The sequence below is a fragment of the Dermacentor silvarum genome, chromosome 8, assembly GCF_013339745.2.
Source record: "Dermacentor silvarum isolate Dsil-2018 chromosome 8, BIME_Dsil_1.4, whole genome shotgun sequence".
Taxonomy (NCBI): Eukaryota; Metazoa; Arthropoda; class Arachnida; order Ixodida; family Ixodidae; genus Dermacentor; species Dermacentor silvarum.
Window position 1 is genome coordinate 53,829,902 of NC_051161.1, and position 16,314 is coordinate 53,846,215.

Consider the following 16,314-nt stretch of genomic DNA (forward strand, 5'->3'; position numbering starts at 1 on the left):
CTTTAACAAATGGCATGCAATGACGTCATCTCGGCCGCCATCATGCTACACAGCAAACACTGCGACAGGCAGCACGGGGGTATCGTGCCGCGTCAGGGGTACCTGATGTGGTGATTTCCAATCTGCAGTTATACGACTCGGGTTATGCGACGCCCGTGGCGTTGAAAGCAGTCCGGCGCCAGCCCGAGTGGAAGAACGAGTTCATAAACTAACTACGGGAGTTCATGAACGTTCAACAACATTAGAGCACACCTTGGGGCTCTGGAGCACGTATCGACAACGTATCAGCTCGCAGAGAACGAGCCAGCACACGTGGAATAAATTTACAGCTCTCCCCAGCTTGCATAGAGGCGACTAAACGACGCGATAGCCGCCCGTTACTCAATACACGCGATACGGCCAGATCAGATCATAGCTGCCGAGTTGCTTATACTCAAATCAGATTTCGCGAACCTGCGTTACGTAATCATTCGTGTAACGTTCCGAGAGATGTAGCATCGCTGTACACGCACAGCGGTATGTGTATATAACCGGGACGAGATAACCTCTATAAAGCTACGCTTATCGGCACGCGCGCGACGGTGCCAACCACGCATGCGGGCATTCGCAACATGATCCGATCGCGAGGGCCGCTGGTGCGTCCATTAAGGAAAATCTACCCACGCCCACCCTTCTCCCGCGCGCTTCATAACTTTCCTCACCCGCCGAGACGCAGATTTATGAACCGATGACACGACCCGGGCGCGGGGCGTGATTCGCGACTAAGTTTGCAAACGCTTCCTTTCGATTGGAGAGATAAGCGCCTTCAGTGAGCAGCGTTCCTCAAAACGTTCTATATCTTTGCGTGTCGGCGCGCGCAGGCACTTCGTGTCGAGATCAAACTCCGTGGGCTGTGCGACGTTCGTGGCAAGCCGTTCCAAACGCGAACCGGGGATGAGGTAGTTAGGTGAGGCTAAACTGCGTTTAACAGGAACACGGTTGGAAGCTGCACGCCTCCGGCTACTCCAATTCACTTATACGTGCAGGGCGCTTTGAGAAAGCGCGGAGTCTTGAAGACTTTCTTGCCTTCGAAGACTCTCCTCTGAACAAACAAAAGAAAGAAAGCAAGGGGGGGGGGGGGGAGAGAGAGAGAGAGAGAGAGAGAAAGTGACAGGGCCAAAGAAACTTTGTCTAAACCGGCAACTGGAACGATGCGAAGGAGATAAACAAACATGCAAGGAAGCCTTGCGGGAATTTGCAGCATCCCCAGCTGCACTGACGCTAACGCGGCCAACCATGTCTCCGCGAATGCACGTCGTCGCATGTGTATCTCGCTTTCCGCGCTATGTTCGTCTCCGCCGTTGGCATGGTTGCCTCCGGCTCTGCTTCCACCTTCGGTCCGCCCGATGCTCCGCGCTAAAGCGGCGTACGACCGAGCGACGACGATTCTGCGCTGCGACACCGACGCAAAGCAGCTCTTCGTTTCCCCTTCCTCGCGCCGGCCGCGCGGTGCCCGAGATGCGCACAGAGATGATCGAGTGAGGAGAAGGATGGAAGAGGAGTAGAACGCTGTTGAGAGAGAGGGAAAGGGAGAAGCAAAGAGAGAATCCATCCGCCGCCACCACCTTCGGCTGGGATCTGTATAGATCTCCGGGCGCGATATCGGCAGGCCCGCTGAAAGCGGGCGGCGCGGAATTAGCGTTATCGCGGAGAAAACGGCGCAGAGAGCAGGCAGCGAGGCAGGTATAGAGACTTAAAACACGCACGCGCTCTCTCTCCTCGATCGCACGTGCGCTCGCAGTCTCGCTGCAGGCTCGCGCCTTGAGTTTGCCCTCAATGATAAGAACCCATCGCGCCTCCGCATCAAAACCCCCCTCCCCTCCCCCCCCTCCCCCCCACTCCTTGTCTCTCCAGGGGGAGGAGATAAGGCGACACATCTGCGTTGGCGAGTGTACAGACCATTCCTCCTCTTCTTCGTACTAGCTCTCTTTCTCTCTCTCTTTGTCCTGCCGTTTGTCTCTTCTTTCTTTTTATCTTCTTTACTGTCTAAGTCATGCGCGAGGCTTCGGCCAGTGGCACGTGATCGACGATAACGGTAGCAACAACGAGATCGAAGAAACGAGAGTCCCGTTATATTTAGGCTGGCACCCATCTGGCCGTCGACGCCGAAACGCGATTGCGACCGTCAGCAGGAAAAATGCCTCTTCCTTTTCAATCAGGGCGACGGAGGGGGGGGCGTCTTAAGGTTGGCGCGCCACAAGATGCTGCGAATAAGATGGCGTGTATAGAGCTGAGGCACGCGTTGAGTCTACCTCAACGTGGCGGGGTTTTGTTGTCTTTCGCGGATGCCGATGTGCCGTCTCGTTGTCTTGTTTCTCTCGCGATTTCCTGTCGCCGCGCGGCTTCTATTTGAGCGCGATTCCGCCGTCTCCGCGCAGCGGTGAAGCACTTATTCGAGTACTCGATGGAGCGTGAGGAACCGCGAGCTGTCTTATCGTCACCGCTACAACACGGGCCGACTGCAGCGCTCGCCAGTGAAGCTTAGGTTCCTCGTAAAGAGGAGGGCATCGCTCTCCGCATTTCCGTGAATTCTGCGAGTCGTTGTCGTTCTTGTTGCTCGCCCTTCTGTATGCCCGCCTTGTCTTTGCGCAAACTTCCTCGTGGTTCTACAGCGCCCCCATCATGCTAATCGAAAAAAAAAAAAAAAAACGTTCGCGCCAGTTCCCACGTGACGATATATGCATAGGCATCGCCGGACTCCTAGGTTAAACGCCTCATTTCTATTTAGAGTAATGTACTTTAATATTTCATCTACTTTACGGTAACATTGCGGCTGCATGACGTGAGGCATTTGGCAGGTATACCTATTAATGTAAAAAAATTAATCCGCACTCGTTCGTGCAAGATATAGACTGCAATGAGAACTCAGTGTGGCGTTTAGTCGATGTTGCCGTGTACAATAGGACGTCTACGACATCGGAGGCGCCCCGATGTCGGGTACAAACACGTTTGAACGACACCTTAATTCTACGGCTGGAGGTTGTGGTAGAGGTGCTACAATGTGACGTTAGTCCGCCAGTCAACGCTGACGCTTTCTCCACTTACGGCTTGCTGCAAACGTGTCCAGATCATGATTCGCAAACATCGTAATTCAGTGCAGAAAAAGAATGTGCACGCAGTGTATTTAGCTTTGTCAGAATTAGCAGGCACTCGCCTAATGTTAAAAAAGAAATATAACACATAATTTGTCTCGTGTGTTTAGCGACAGGCAGCCTCAGCCTGGCGATATAGGCTAGCAATCGCTCTGCCAGAGCGTTCCTTGCAATGTCACCCGGGTGTTCAACGCATGTCCGTCAAGTCAGTATCTCTTGGAAATGCAAGAAAGAGCTAGGCGTAAAGCTTTCCTGCGGGCTACAGCAAATCCTTCCGGAAACACAAGGCGTTGCAGGCATGCATGTGGTTGGAAGGACTTTCCTCTGTATGATCTGATGAAGAGCTTGCCTTTCACCATGGTATAGCTTGGGCACGACAACATGTCTAGCAGAATGTGTTTCACTGATGTCTCAATTCTGCCTCGTGGCATAAAGTAGTCGTGCGAAAACGTACTGAATGTCCTACCGCCCTTCGCTATGTCCTTGTGCATGTTTCTGAGTCATTCTAACGCGGCCTCCCGGTCGCCGTATATTCGTTGGCCATCTGACGTGGATCGCATAGTTCAAGGGGAGAAGAGTTTAATTAGACTGGTTGAACAACTCACCGCGCGTTTAGAGGGTGCATGATCGTTCGACCTTGGCGTCGGTAAACCAACGGACGAGCACGTTAGCTTCGCGTGGAGACACCGGCGAAGGTCGAACCGCACGAGGATTCGCTGCAACTTCGTCTAGACGTGACGGACGACACCTTCACTCAAACTTCTCAATCCTTGCAAACGCACCTCTGCAATTAGAGCGTGCCGGAAAGAGGCTAAAGAAAGCATGGCGGGGGGGGGGGGGGGGGGGGGGGTTAAGCAGACATTGTATTTGCGCGCGTTGCTATACGCTGCACAAGGGCAGATGGATTTAGGAACGTGGGCAATGCGCGCGCACTCATGCAAATGAGCAGCATGATCAAATAGGCGGTCGCGGGGGCTTGTCGACCGCAGAAGTTGTGGCTGTTTTATATGCAGCTCTCTGCGCCGAATACACATGCAAGATCGCGGACTCTTTGACAATTTGGAGCTTGTGTAGAATTCTGCGGGACCAGAAATGCCAGGAGAGAAACTAATTGAATAGCGGATCCAAGACGTGCTACAAAGTTGCAGACGGACAGCTCGGCGAAACGAGTAGCAGGGATGTCATGCCGTACGCAGGAGCATGACCAGCAAAAGTCCCTGTAACTTTTTTTCCGCCCATTATTAACACCGCCAAATCACTTGTTACCTGGCAAGCCTCGCCGAGTTAAGTGCCCCATTCAGCTTACTTGTTTTGTGACTGCCCTTGATTCGACAATATAGGGCTTGTACCCTTCACACCACTTTGGATCGGTCAGTATATAAACCTTTACCAATGGTTTATCTACTGGAATTCTAAGGAACAAGGCAATAATGCGTGCTTGGTGCAGGAAGCCGCCAGAACACTTCTATGTTCTTGGGAAAGTACATCTACATGTAAGTGTGACTGCTTCTGGTTATGTGATGAAACACTGAGTTGTATTACCGCTTGATAAACTCGATCAACTAACACTGTTTTCTATCCGGCTACTCGACCTTCTCGTTCTCATTTTCAAATTTACCGGTGCGAGCCATGAGACGTAGATCTCGAGCTGTATTAATGGGGGCCTATCTCGCTTTGCATTTGCTAGCACAGAACAAGGCTAAGCTAACGCAGATACAAAGAAAGTTCAGCTATTATTTCTTTTTTATTCAAAAAGTTCATAAAGCTTATATTCGGCTGCCACGTATACATCTTTGAAACACTCAGACAACAGTTTTCAACAGTAGTTAGCTCAGCTTAGACGTACTGCTTTGCGGCAAACACTTGTTGTCCGCTCAATATAACGCACGCAGCGCTCTTCTCCACTGCAATTGCCGGAATATACTTAGTATCGATCGCGAGATTTAACACTCGGGATCATCTACGCAAATACTAAGCGTCACTGATAGCGAACCAGATTAGAGTTCCGCACTAAAACAAGCGTGTCCAGTCAACAACGTCCCCCCCCCCCCTCCCCCTCCTAATTAAAGTGCGCTAAATGCACACTGCGCAACTCCTATGGCGTTCACTCTGAAGCTCTCACAGGCCAGAAAGAGTGGCTTTTCTGCATACGACCTTGCCATTATAAACGGCCGAGAAAATTTGTCGCCGACTTTACTTACACGATAATTAAAGCCTCGGTTCGCGCGCGCGCCGCATTAAGATAGACGCAACATCTCTCACCGCGAATAATGAGCAGCACTTTTTTTTTTAAGGGTCCTAAGCATTGAAGAGTGGCAACAAAATGGAACGGCCACAACGCGCATAGCCGCGGCAGCAGAGCGAGTGGGTGCCGTGAGAGCGTGGACTGCGAAGCGCACCTCTCTCTCTGCCATCTCCCGCTCTCCACTTGTCCCGACAGCCATGTTCCTGCCCACGGTAAGCTGCGTCGGCCGTATGCACGCTTGCTTCGTGAACACAGGCGGGTGTAATTAAGACGGCGAAATCACGGGCCTTCCTCTCGAAATAATGGCCGACTCCTGCACTGCGCATGCAGCGGGACCGCCGTCGCTCGGCGGGCGATCATTCTGTTTGCGGCGGCTGTGTAATTTACGGCTCGGCATAAATTGTCCTCGTCCCTTTCGCTGATTCGACGCTCGCATGTATAACCTTTGCTGGCGTTTTTTTTTTTTTTGTTTTTTTTTTTACTGACTTGACGCTGATTCTTATGCAGCCTTGAATGCATTTTTTAGGTATATATAATACGGTCTTTTAAGGATATCGTTTTGTCTGAGTCTACTGAAGGAGCTCTTCCAAGAACGCCAGTATAGTCCACATTTTTCGTTTAGTAGTTATTTTTGAATCTCCGCCGTCCTTTAAAAACAAGCAAATAAAGATTAGGCGCGACGCGCAACACGTGCCTATATAACGACCCAACCATTGCCTCCCTACGTATGCTATTATGCTGTATTCGGTAGGTCAATTGGGAGCGCTCTGAGAGCGCTCTGGTGGTCGTCGAAATCGAAACAGAAGTTGCATGACCCTAACAGGCATTTAGTACCGATATTCAGGCTTACTTAACGATATGATCCGCTTATGGTCGCGATAGGGCTTTGGAGGTTTGTTAAACGATCTTTCATGTTTCGCACGTGTGCTCGGACACGACCAGTAGAAGGTGCCTTTAGCCACTTACCGCGTAATAGCAAAACTCAGGCAGGAACTATTAAGTTTTCCGGGCACGCTGTGGTGAGCGAACGTACGGTCGCGTTCACCACGAGCTGCAGCACAGTGCCCGTGAGCGAAGGTGCCACAAGACTTGCACGCCGGCGCCTACATACAAAAGATGGGTTTACTAAATACGAGTCATTAAATTCTGGGGTTTCGCGTACCACAGGTATACGATATGGTTATGAGCTAGGCACGCCGTATAGTGGGGGACTCCGGATTAATTTTGACCACCTGGGGTTCTTTAGCGGGCACCCAATGCACGGTACACGGGTGTTCTTGCACTTCGACCCCATTGAAATGCGGCCGCGAAGGCCGGTATTTGACCCCGCGCCCTGGGGCTTAGCATTGCAACGACATATCACTACGCCATCACTGCGGGTGAGTACAAGTAATTAGACCGGCGTTTAGCTCGCCAATTTTTCGCATGTCGGCGCCGCCGTGAAGTCTTGGGGCACTTTCGGACACCAAGACTTCGGGCCCCCAACACGGGCACCGTGTTGCAGCTCATATTGGACGCGACTGTGCCTATAATCGTTGCAAAAAGGCCTCGCCGGGGTGAACGCGCGACCGGGCTTGCCTGTAGAGTGCGCTTTGCGGCACAGTTAATTAGGGAGTAAATTTCTGTAGGCTCCCTACAGTTGATGATTCGTTGCGATGGAGTAAAGTTGTCCCTGTTTGGTCCAACTTGCGTGAGTCAGTCTCTGGGATCCCTGGCCGGCCGATCGGCTCTGAAGCGGCAAAGCTGAGCTCATATTCCGTCTTCCGGCGCGGGATTCGGCGATCGCATCACCGCAACCAGCGTGGATCATCTCGATGGACAACCGTCACGTTGGCGTTCCCGGCGTGATCGAGGACGTGCGTGTCAAACGGATCCACGTACGGGGATCGTGGTATTGTGCTTCAGCCACTCGCCTTCCGGCCTGTAGGAACGTGAATGTAGTATATAGCAAAACGACCATACAGGTGCCACGAACGAAAGGTGTTAATTAAACGAGAAAGAAATAAAAAAAAGAAAGAAAGAAGGAAGGAAAGAAAGAAAGAAAGAACATTGGGACCAATCATTCAGTCAAATTTGTCGCGCAGTCAGCACGGACACAAGGCAGCCCTTCTGAAAGAGACCTGTCATCGAAGGCCAGTTGCCTGTTACCTCGTGTGCATATCCATTTTACGCTTGTTGACTGCATCGACCTCGTTCGCGTTAAGCGATCGTCGGTGGCTAGAACACGTCTCGCAACGAGCCTAACTAGCGCTGAATGGTCGATATACGATAGCGCGCCGAAATTACAGCCCCTATACAGCTAGGTTTAAAGGGCTTGTGAATTAGGTACTACCGTCGCCCAGTATAGCTGTGGCACATCACTGTTTCCGTTCTGTGTGAGCGGCTGCAGAAAGCTTTTCTCGTGCTTGCGTCATCATCTCATCCGGTGCTTCGAATAGCCAAGCCTGGTCAATCCGTTCAAGCAGTTCCGTTTTGTCACCAGACGCCTGAGTACTGCAACATTCGGAGCAGAGAGCAACAATCAGAGCGAGACGGAGGATGTTTCCTGACTGTATATTTGCAGCACCACCCATTGATCTTACAGTGGTCACTGTCAGGACGGCAGCATCTTATTATCAGCGACGCATTGTATTTGACCAGCCTCATTCTTGACGATATCACGGGAGTGGCACCTCAGAAACTCTATAGAGGTCGGGCGGAGGAGCAGTCTCTTCTGGCTTGTTACTATATGAGCACCATAACACAGGGGCCGGGGGAGAAAAGAGAGGCGGCGAAGATGATACCAGGCACACAAGGATAATTTACAATGTACTTAGTGTGCGGCCCACTGCAGGATTGAACACACACACTGGTCGTGTAGTACATAAATGATGTCGATCGGCTTCCCAATCTTTGCCTGGAACGTTTGCATATTTTCCGCACATTTGTCTCGAATGAGAGATCGGAACAAGAAAAAAGGGTTCAAAGGATGATTGAGCCAGACGTGATCAATAGCGGGAAAACTCAGACAGCCTAAGCATGGAGATATCGTTTCGACAAATGGATTTGTCGTTGTCAGTGGACTTTCGTCTTAGTGACAATGTCCTGACGAAGACAAGTGCCTATCGACGAAACGTTTGCTCCGGGCTGAGGTATCCCTCGTTTTCCCAGTGTTGACCAAATCAGAGTAGCCGGCGCCGCGACAAACAGGCGCCATGGATCTCCTCAAAGCCAGATAATGCGGAGTGAAACATGCGGACGATGACGCGATGTCCAGTGGTCGTGTGTGTCCTTTCCGCTGTCCGTTCTTGTATAGCTCAGCAGCGCATTTCACTTCCCCACATACAACCATGATTGGCCTAACAGTGCAAGAAAGAGGATGACAGAAGGGAAGACGACAGGACAGCCGCCATCCTGTCTGTTATGTTGCGTTGTTGCTGGAGTCGCACACAGGACCATTGCCGAGTTGAAAGCAGAAGTGGAACTGAGTTTATTCAGACTGTACAGATTCACGATACGTTTACATAGGTGTCCCATGCTGTCAGTTAAGTTGTAAGATGTCGCATAGATGGCAGGGGAAGCAAAAGCGATGAGCATATATAACACTGTCGTCTTCTCTTTTGTTGAAGAAGACGAGACAGCACCTTTCCTGTCGCCTTCTCGTCTGTCTTCGCCTTCCTTGCGCCGTTCGGTCAATCATGCATTCGTGCAACCAATCGCTGTCCGTCGTGCTGAACCAGTTGGACGACCATGCCTCTGTCGGAACAAAAACATTTTGCAACATCGACGCCGCTTACCATCGCATCAGAAGGCCGTGCAAGCGCTACTGTGCTTCTTGAGATCGACCGGCCTGTGTGAACGCCCGTGATTGGAATGCCTTTTCTGTTACCTGTTCCTGTTTTTAACAGCAGAGCTGTTTAAAACGACCGTCAGTCCGTGTGTCGCGAACAAAAAACCTCGCTGAACGGTGACGTCACCTGCGTTGCCTAGCAACCACCTGCCACAGCTTCGCCTCGCATCTAGCTCCGGCAACGCTCCTCCGCCGCTGCGCCAGCGATGACGTCACTGTGCGTTGCATAGCACAGCTTGCAACACGGACACCGCGTCCCAGCAGACTCGCTCCGTCAATGTGGTCGCCTAACAATCGCTTACCCAGCTTCGCCCAGCCATGTCATTGCTTCGCGCCGCAATTCTTGCTTGCTTAGTCGTGACAACAGTTTCTGAAGCTTGGCCATGACGTCACAATGATTATAAAGATCATGTCGCCGCGACGGCGACACACACAACTCTCGTAGACTTCGCACTGAGTAAATGTAACATGGGACGGCCGAAGAAGTACAATACTCCCGAAGAAGAAGCCGCTCAGCTGGAAGCTCGTCGTGCCGCCAGCCGAAAACGAATACGGCGATTGCGTGCTCATCCGGAGTATCATCCGGAGCCTAGCAAAACTTAACCGAACGTAGCAAAACTTAGCCGAGCCTTGCGGCGAAACTGAAAGAATCTAGGTGAACCCCAGCTCCGCTGTTTCTCTAGCCTTGCACAACTTGGTGCAAGCTGCGCAAATTTATTTCCCTCTCTCTGTCTCTTTGCCTCCTTACGAACCCCTATATCCCCCCACCCGAATGCAGGGTAGCAAACCGGAAACTCGCTTCTGGTTAACCTCCCCGCCTTTCCTCTCTCTCTCTCTCTCGTGCAATCATGCCCCGCAATGATGCAATCAAGATTTTAGTTCTTGAAATGTATAACCAACTACTATAGCTCCAACGGCAGAAAACTAGGTGAGGGGATGTAGTTAGGCAATTTGCAGGCGCAAGTTGGAATCAGCTAGCGCAGTACAGGGGTAATTGGAGATCGCAGGGAGAGGCCTTCGTCCTGCAGTGGACATAAAATATAGGATGATGATGATGATGATGATGATGATGATGATGATGATGATGATGATGATGATAGCTCCAACCTCCGCCCTTCTAGCGGTACAAAATGTACCTTATCGGAGCCCGTCTATACCTTACAGCAGGACAGGTGGAGGGAGAATGCGCAACTCGGGAGCTAAAAACTATTCGCGTGGATTCTGCGGTGCGGAGCCTTCGCCGGTGCCCTGAGCGTCGTCACTCGAGAGGGACTTGAACGCACGACGCGTGCATGAGCGATTGCGCGGCGGCGGCGGCGGCCGCACCACATAGAGCGGCCGATTAACGGCAGGTGGAGAGGTTCCAGAGAGACTGCCCCGGCGGCAGCGACTTCGCCCATCTATCAACGCCGCCCGCCGTATGGCGCCGAAATGCCCACGCGTAGCACACGGAAAGGAGAACTAGGCCGGTATACCCTCTGGGTTTACGGCGACGGCGGTGGCAACGTCGCCGGCAGCGCGGTCTTCGAAGAAAAAAAAATCGAAATGATACGTATACATACAAAAATGGAAACTTGGCCCTATGACACTCAAAAAACAAGTTTATCCGATTCAGGATTTTTTTTTCGGCAAGCGCCCTTCTTCCTTGACTATAATTGAAGATGTTGTTTCAACCCGGAATTATGGAATGATCCTGTACATACTGTGTTAATCAAATAAATTTTCGTTAGGCGAACCGTATTGACCGACTATCTTTACTGATACGATAATCCCGTAGGCCCGATAATCTTTACATGCAATAATGCTATATAAACGTACGGTTTTAGAGATATTTACAGGCAAGCCCAAATGCTGATCATAAGGGATCAATGAATGCGGATGTGGTGGTGGTGGCAGTAGTGAATATTAGGTTTTTTTTTTAATTGAGTAATGCTACATAAAATGTTATACACGCTTTTATAACGTATGTTGGTATACATAGGGCCAACCCTTCTGTCCTCATCAATAACCTTTCATTCTCTCCTGTCTCTCTCATTAGTACTTGAATTTGCTCGTTGCGTCCACTACGGATGCACACAAGCTTCGATAAATAATGAGCTCTGACTTAACCCTATCATTCATTTCACGTGTATGTGCTACTGAGATTGTAGGCCTGCGTCTGTTTTGTTTCATTACGTATTGGATTTTGCATCGGAATTACTGATCGGATATTGCTTCGGAGTTGGGATGAGAGGGTGGTCTGACCCTGTGTTATATATTTGACTATTTTCCTCATCTCATAAGCAACCATGGCGAATTCTTCAGCTCGGTAACTTAACAAACCAAGCAAAGTAGATTTGCGCTAACACCGTGGCAATTTCACACGTCTTTTAGCAAGAGCGATCCGCTGACAGGCAACCAACTGGTCTATCCTCACCTATCATTACGACTTTCGACGTTGGCTTACTGCGGCGTGCTATAGCAACGCTAAATTTAATGCTGTCCGAACTTTGGCGCGCTCATCTATCAGTGCATCTTTCATCGAAAGAAAGGTACAGGGTTCAGCAGCACAACCATGAAATCTATGGCCTTCATCAGCGTCGAAGAAGACGCTCTCGATGTTGCAGATACGTCTAAGTGCCTGCACGGTTCCTTTCGTTCTTCCTTTTTTTTTCTTTTTTTTTTCAGGGCAAGTGATGGTAACAGCAAATGTAGCGAAGCAGACAGATGCGCGGCATCCTGGCAAGTATCGCGAGCCCACAGAATCGCTGGATTTTTGCGTCCACCATAACGCCATGCCCACTGTCACTCCCACCACGGCACCATCAGGAAGCCCTCACTCATCCACGACCACAACAGTGGTGATACCATCATCGATCTCCGCAACTATAATTACTACCTTACCCCCTACCCCAATGCCCCCTCCCCCTCCCTCTCCCCTCAGCAGCCTCCACCAACTAAACCGCCACCGCCATAAGCTCCACCAGCATAGCCACTACCTCCAAAACTATACCACAACATACAACAGGATCAACACTACAAATTAAAAAAGAAATTATGGGGTTTTAGGTGCCAAAAACGCGATCTGATTATGAGGCACGCCGTAGTGGGGCACTCCGGAATAATCTGGACCACCTGGGGTTCTTTAACGTGCACCTAAATCTAAATACACGGGTGTTTGTCGCATTTCGCCGTGGCCGGTATTCGATCCCGCGACCTCGTGCTCAGCAGCCCAACACCATAGCCACTGAGCAACCACGGCGGGTAACATTACAAATTCCACCAATCAGCATCACCATAGCCACAACTGCCGTCGGCATCCCAACTTTCGCTATGGCTGCTACCTTCACCAGCACATCACCGTCATCACCATCATCACTACTATAATGTGCACAACAGTGGTAATATCAAAAACCGACACCGCAGCTACTATACCCGCCACGACTGCAATCACAACCGCCACCGACATCACCCCCACAATCCATTCCGGGAAGCCGAAGTAGATGCAGGAAGCAGGATCGGCCGTCAAGGAAGTAAAGAAGAAGAAGAAGACAGAAGACAGAGATCGAAAATGGCGACTAAGAGATCTCAATAAACGTTCAAAGGTTCCCAGCTTTCGGTGATTTCTGCAACCAACACCACCACGAGCAACACCAGCAATATCCAACATTCCCGCCGCCATACCATCGCCCATCGCCACGGCCACCATCGCCAGCAACAACACCGCGTAATTTTATCGACATTACACCTTGTCGCACGCTTTATGAAATGATATATCGAAACTCGTGCTTTCGTCCGGACCCTCTGGCGAATGAACAAGACGTCAAAACACACTTTAGTTGAACAGCAGCAACGTGTATCATATAGTGTAACTAATTCAATATCAAATCATAGAATCCCTATAATGCTCTGTTGTTCATTCTCATTCGTCCTGCAGGTGACGTCAGCCTCATCTATAACTCCATCCGAAGTTGATGAATTGCGGTGTCTGCCACGGCCAGTTTTCAAATACTCTGTGCATATAGTATTAAAAATAAAAAAAAGAAAGGAAAAGGTGATAGGCCACGCCGCAGCAAATACTGCCGGCTTGTATTTCGAGACGGGGACTGCTGATAGCAACTCGTCCAAGTGTATACGGCTATCTCGACCGGCATCGAGGCTACTGGTCTTCGCAATCTCGATTTGCAAGCGAGTTCACCGTTCCCGCTTTCCCAATACTGTGCTTCGCGACTACTTGTCCTTTCGGCGCCGTTTTATTTTACCCGTGGCTATAATATTTCTGCGACCTGTCCTGCTTTGTAAACCTCACTACGCTATAGACGGGCGAAAAAAAAAATATTTCCCTCAGTTCTCCACAAAAACGCTCGCATATCATCTACAGCTAATAATCAACAACAACAAAACAACGTATCTGGTCAGCAATCACTTCGGTGAGGAAATACGGGTGTCCTTGCGAGTAGCGCAACAACAGGTCGTCGTCGTTTTCTCGATAAGAGCGGTGTCGAGTAACCTGACACACGACGATATAGCTGCAACGGATACGTGGTTAGCAAGGCGTTTGCTAATGGACACGTTTGCTCGTACGGTATGACAGGAGATACAGTTGAGTCCTTCACTTTTTTGTACGTAGTATTTTGCCGTACGCAAAGCGAATCTTTCAATCGCGAGTCGGCTGCCTCTTTTTGTCTACCTTTCTCGGTCCATTCGCGAATGCTACCTCTCGCGCTCTAATTACGATACGATGTAGAAGGCATGTTTCACATGCAGAGCACCGCAGCACAAATACGTATAGATCATGTTGAGGTCACCCGTACAAAGATCAACATGCACAGATTCTGCAGGCGTTGAAAGCGGTTGAGAATCAGGAGGAAGCTTGTTACAAGTTACAGGAGCACTTAAATCAATCAATCACTCAATCAATCAGTCAATCATTCATTCATTCAGCCAGTCAGTCAGTCAGTCAGTCAGTCAGTCAATAAATCAATCAATCAAGCAATCAATCAATCCCCTGACAACTGTTTTCAAATAGGGCAGGTTCTGGGCATACACGAATACATAATCCAGATTTGGGCATAACGTCAATGAAGCCTGTCACAAGACCATACTAAAGTAAGGACTAACACGCTTAACGAGCTCATCGCAAAGTTCACTGCGCTTTCGCGGCTGATGCAACTTTTCTATAACGCTTCAGGCATGCTTCTTGTTTCCTCGTTTGTTCAGAAGCCAGTGTGGAAGGCCGTCTGCTTCTATCGGGCTACTGTGTCCAATCAAAATCCGGGCCTCACGGCAGCTGTAAGCGTGTGTGCGTATATAGTTCCCGTATTCTCGTTACGCACAGCAGTCATTTCGGTGAATTAATGAAACGCCGCCGGGGTAACAGAACTGAGAGGCCGGGCAAATTATAATGTGGCTAAAATGTAGGCCTTGGACGAGGGGGGCACGGATCGCTGCCGCCCGCCGAAGTTGGAATTCGATTTGAGGCAAAACCGGTGCGTCAGTTAGCGGAGGAAAACAAGCTCGATATACGGCGAGCAGTTGTCTTTTGTCTCAGCCGATCGATCTTTTCTTTTTCCTTCTTTTTTTTTTTTGGCCCTCGCTTTCTGACCGCAGGAAACGTTATTTCAGAACCCGCCACCTGGCTATATAGACTCATTAAGTGACCGCCGCGCTGACGCTAGGCGAAGTAATTACCTCAGCTAATTGGCTTAAAAGTCGGTCGTATATAGGACTGATGTTCATGCCGCAAGAATGTCACGCGTCTCTCAGAGCGGCCCGTGAATTCTTTGCTCGGAATATTGTAAAGGCTAGCGATTTCGTATATATAACCTCCTGAGACCCGAATACAACTACGTGACATGATCGCTCTTCAAGGTGGCTTTGATTGTTTATTGTTATGTTATGAACTTAGCAAACAAATGTTAAAATTTGTTTGTACATGGAGACGCCAGTAACTGCGTCTCCATGTACGTGAATATCCCTTCATCTCCTCATGTTTGCTATAGTAAAAACTGCATTTCATTGCATAAACGCAGAGATGAAGATGGAACTCCGTGTGGAACATTGCCATGTTGCTGGCGCGTCCGGTATTTTCACGCAATCTCAGTGATTTCGAAACACACCTCAAGGTTGCTCTTAGCCGTCTCTGAAGACACAAAGATCTAGATCAATTCAGTGTCAAATTCCTCGAAAGTGGATGACTATAATACGAGTAAACCACTTTTTAAAGTTACACATGCACCGTACTTTATACAGAAAATGAATATTTTGCTTAATCACTTCCGAGTGAATTTATCAAAAATGTAGCACGTAATGTGCAATTTATTGCACAAGGGGTCTTATAGGAGCATAAAGCTAAAAAGCACGAGTTTGCCATCGGAATTTGTTTTGCTGTTGTTCACCGTATGATCCTGTCGCCGTTGTTTGTTTGTTTGTTTGTTTGTTTGTTTGTTTGTTTGTTTGTTTGTTTGTTTGTTTGTTTGTTTGTTTGTTTGTTTGTTTGTTTGTTTGTTTGTTTCATTCGAGTTCCTTTAGATGGCCCAAGTGCGGGAGAGGAAGGCGCCTATATCGGAACATTCAATGAATATGCATTCAGTGCGAAGCGGGCTATACGTGTTATACGATCCAATCGTGTTCACCTTAAAGTATAATACGTGGTGGAACGTGAGCAAGCTCCACGTGCATATCATGGCGGTGCCTTTCGCGGAACGTTCAGGCCCACAAACCGCCAGTGTTCTGTTCGAAATTTTACGCAAGGAGTGAAGTAATCAACAACAGACGAGCTTCTCATTGTGCAGTGACAGATAACTACAGGGACGCCGCGTTTAAGAAAAATAATACTAAGAAGAAGCATGACAAAATCGTGGACTCGGTCTTGGCTGCAGACAGGAGCAAGCCGGGCGGCGCCTTGCATCCGCAGGCAACGCAGCGAGATCGCGAAGGTTCTGACCCCCCTAATGACCCCCCGGCTTCGTCACTGACGGATAAGGTCCGTTTCTCAAAGTTACCCAATCGGACACCGCGGGAGTCGGAGGGAGGGGGGGGGGGGGGGGGGGGGGGATCATGATTAACCGACTCAAAAAAGAGCGCGCGGGAGCCTTTTGCGTATCCGTGCCCCCACCCCCCTCGCCCCG

General features: G+C 49.8%; 1 protein-coding gene across 1 annotated transcript in view; it reads left to right on the forward strand.

The window, feature by feature from the left end:
- Positions 1 to 16,314, forward strand: part of LOC119461254 (transcription factor GATA-3-like) — a 283,079-nt gene that overhangs the window by 46,852 nt on the left and 219,913 nt on the right.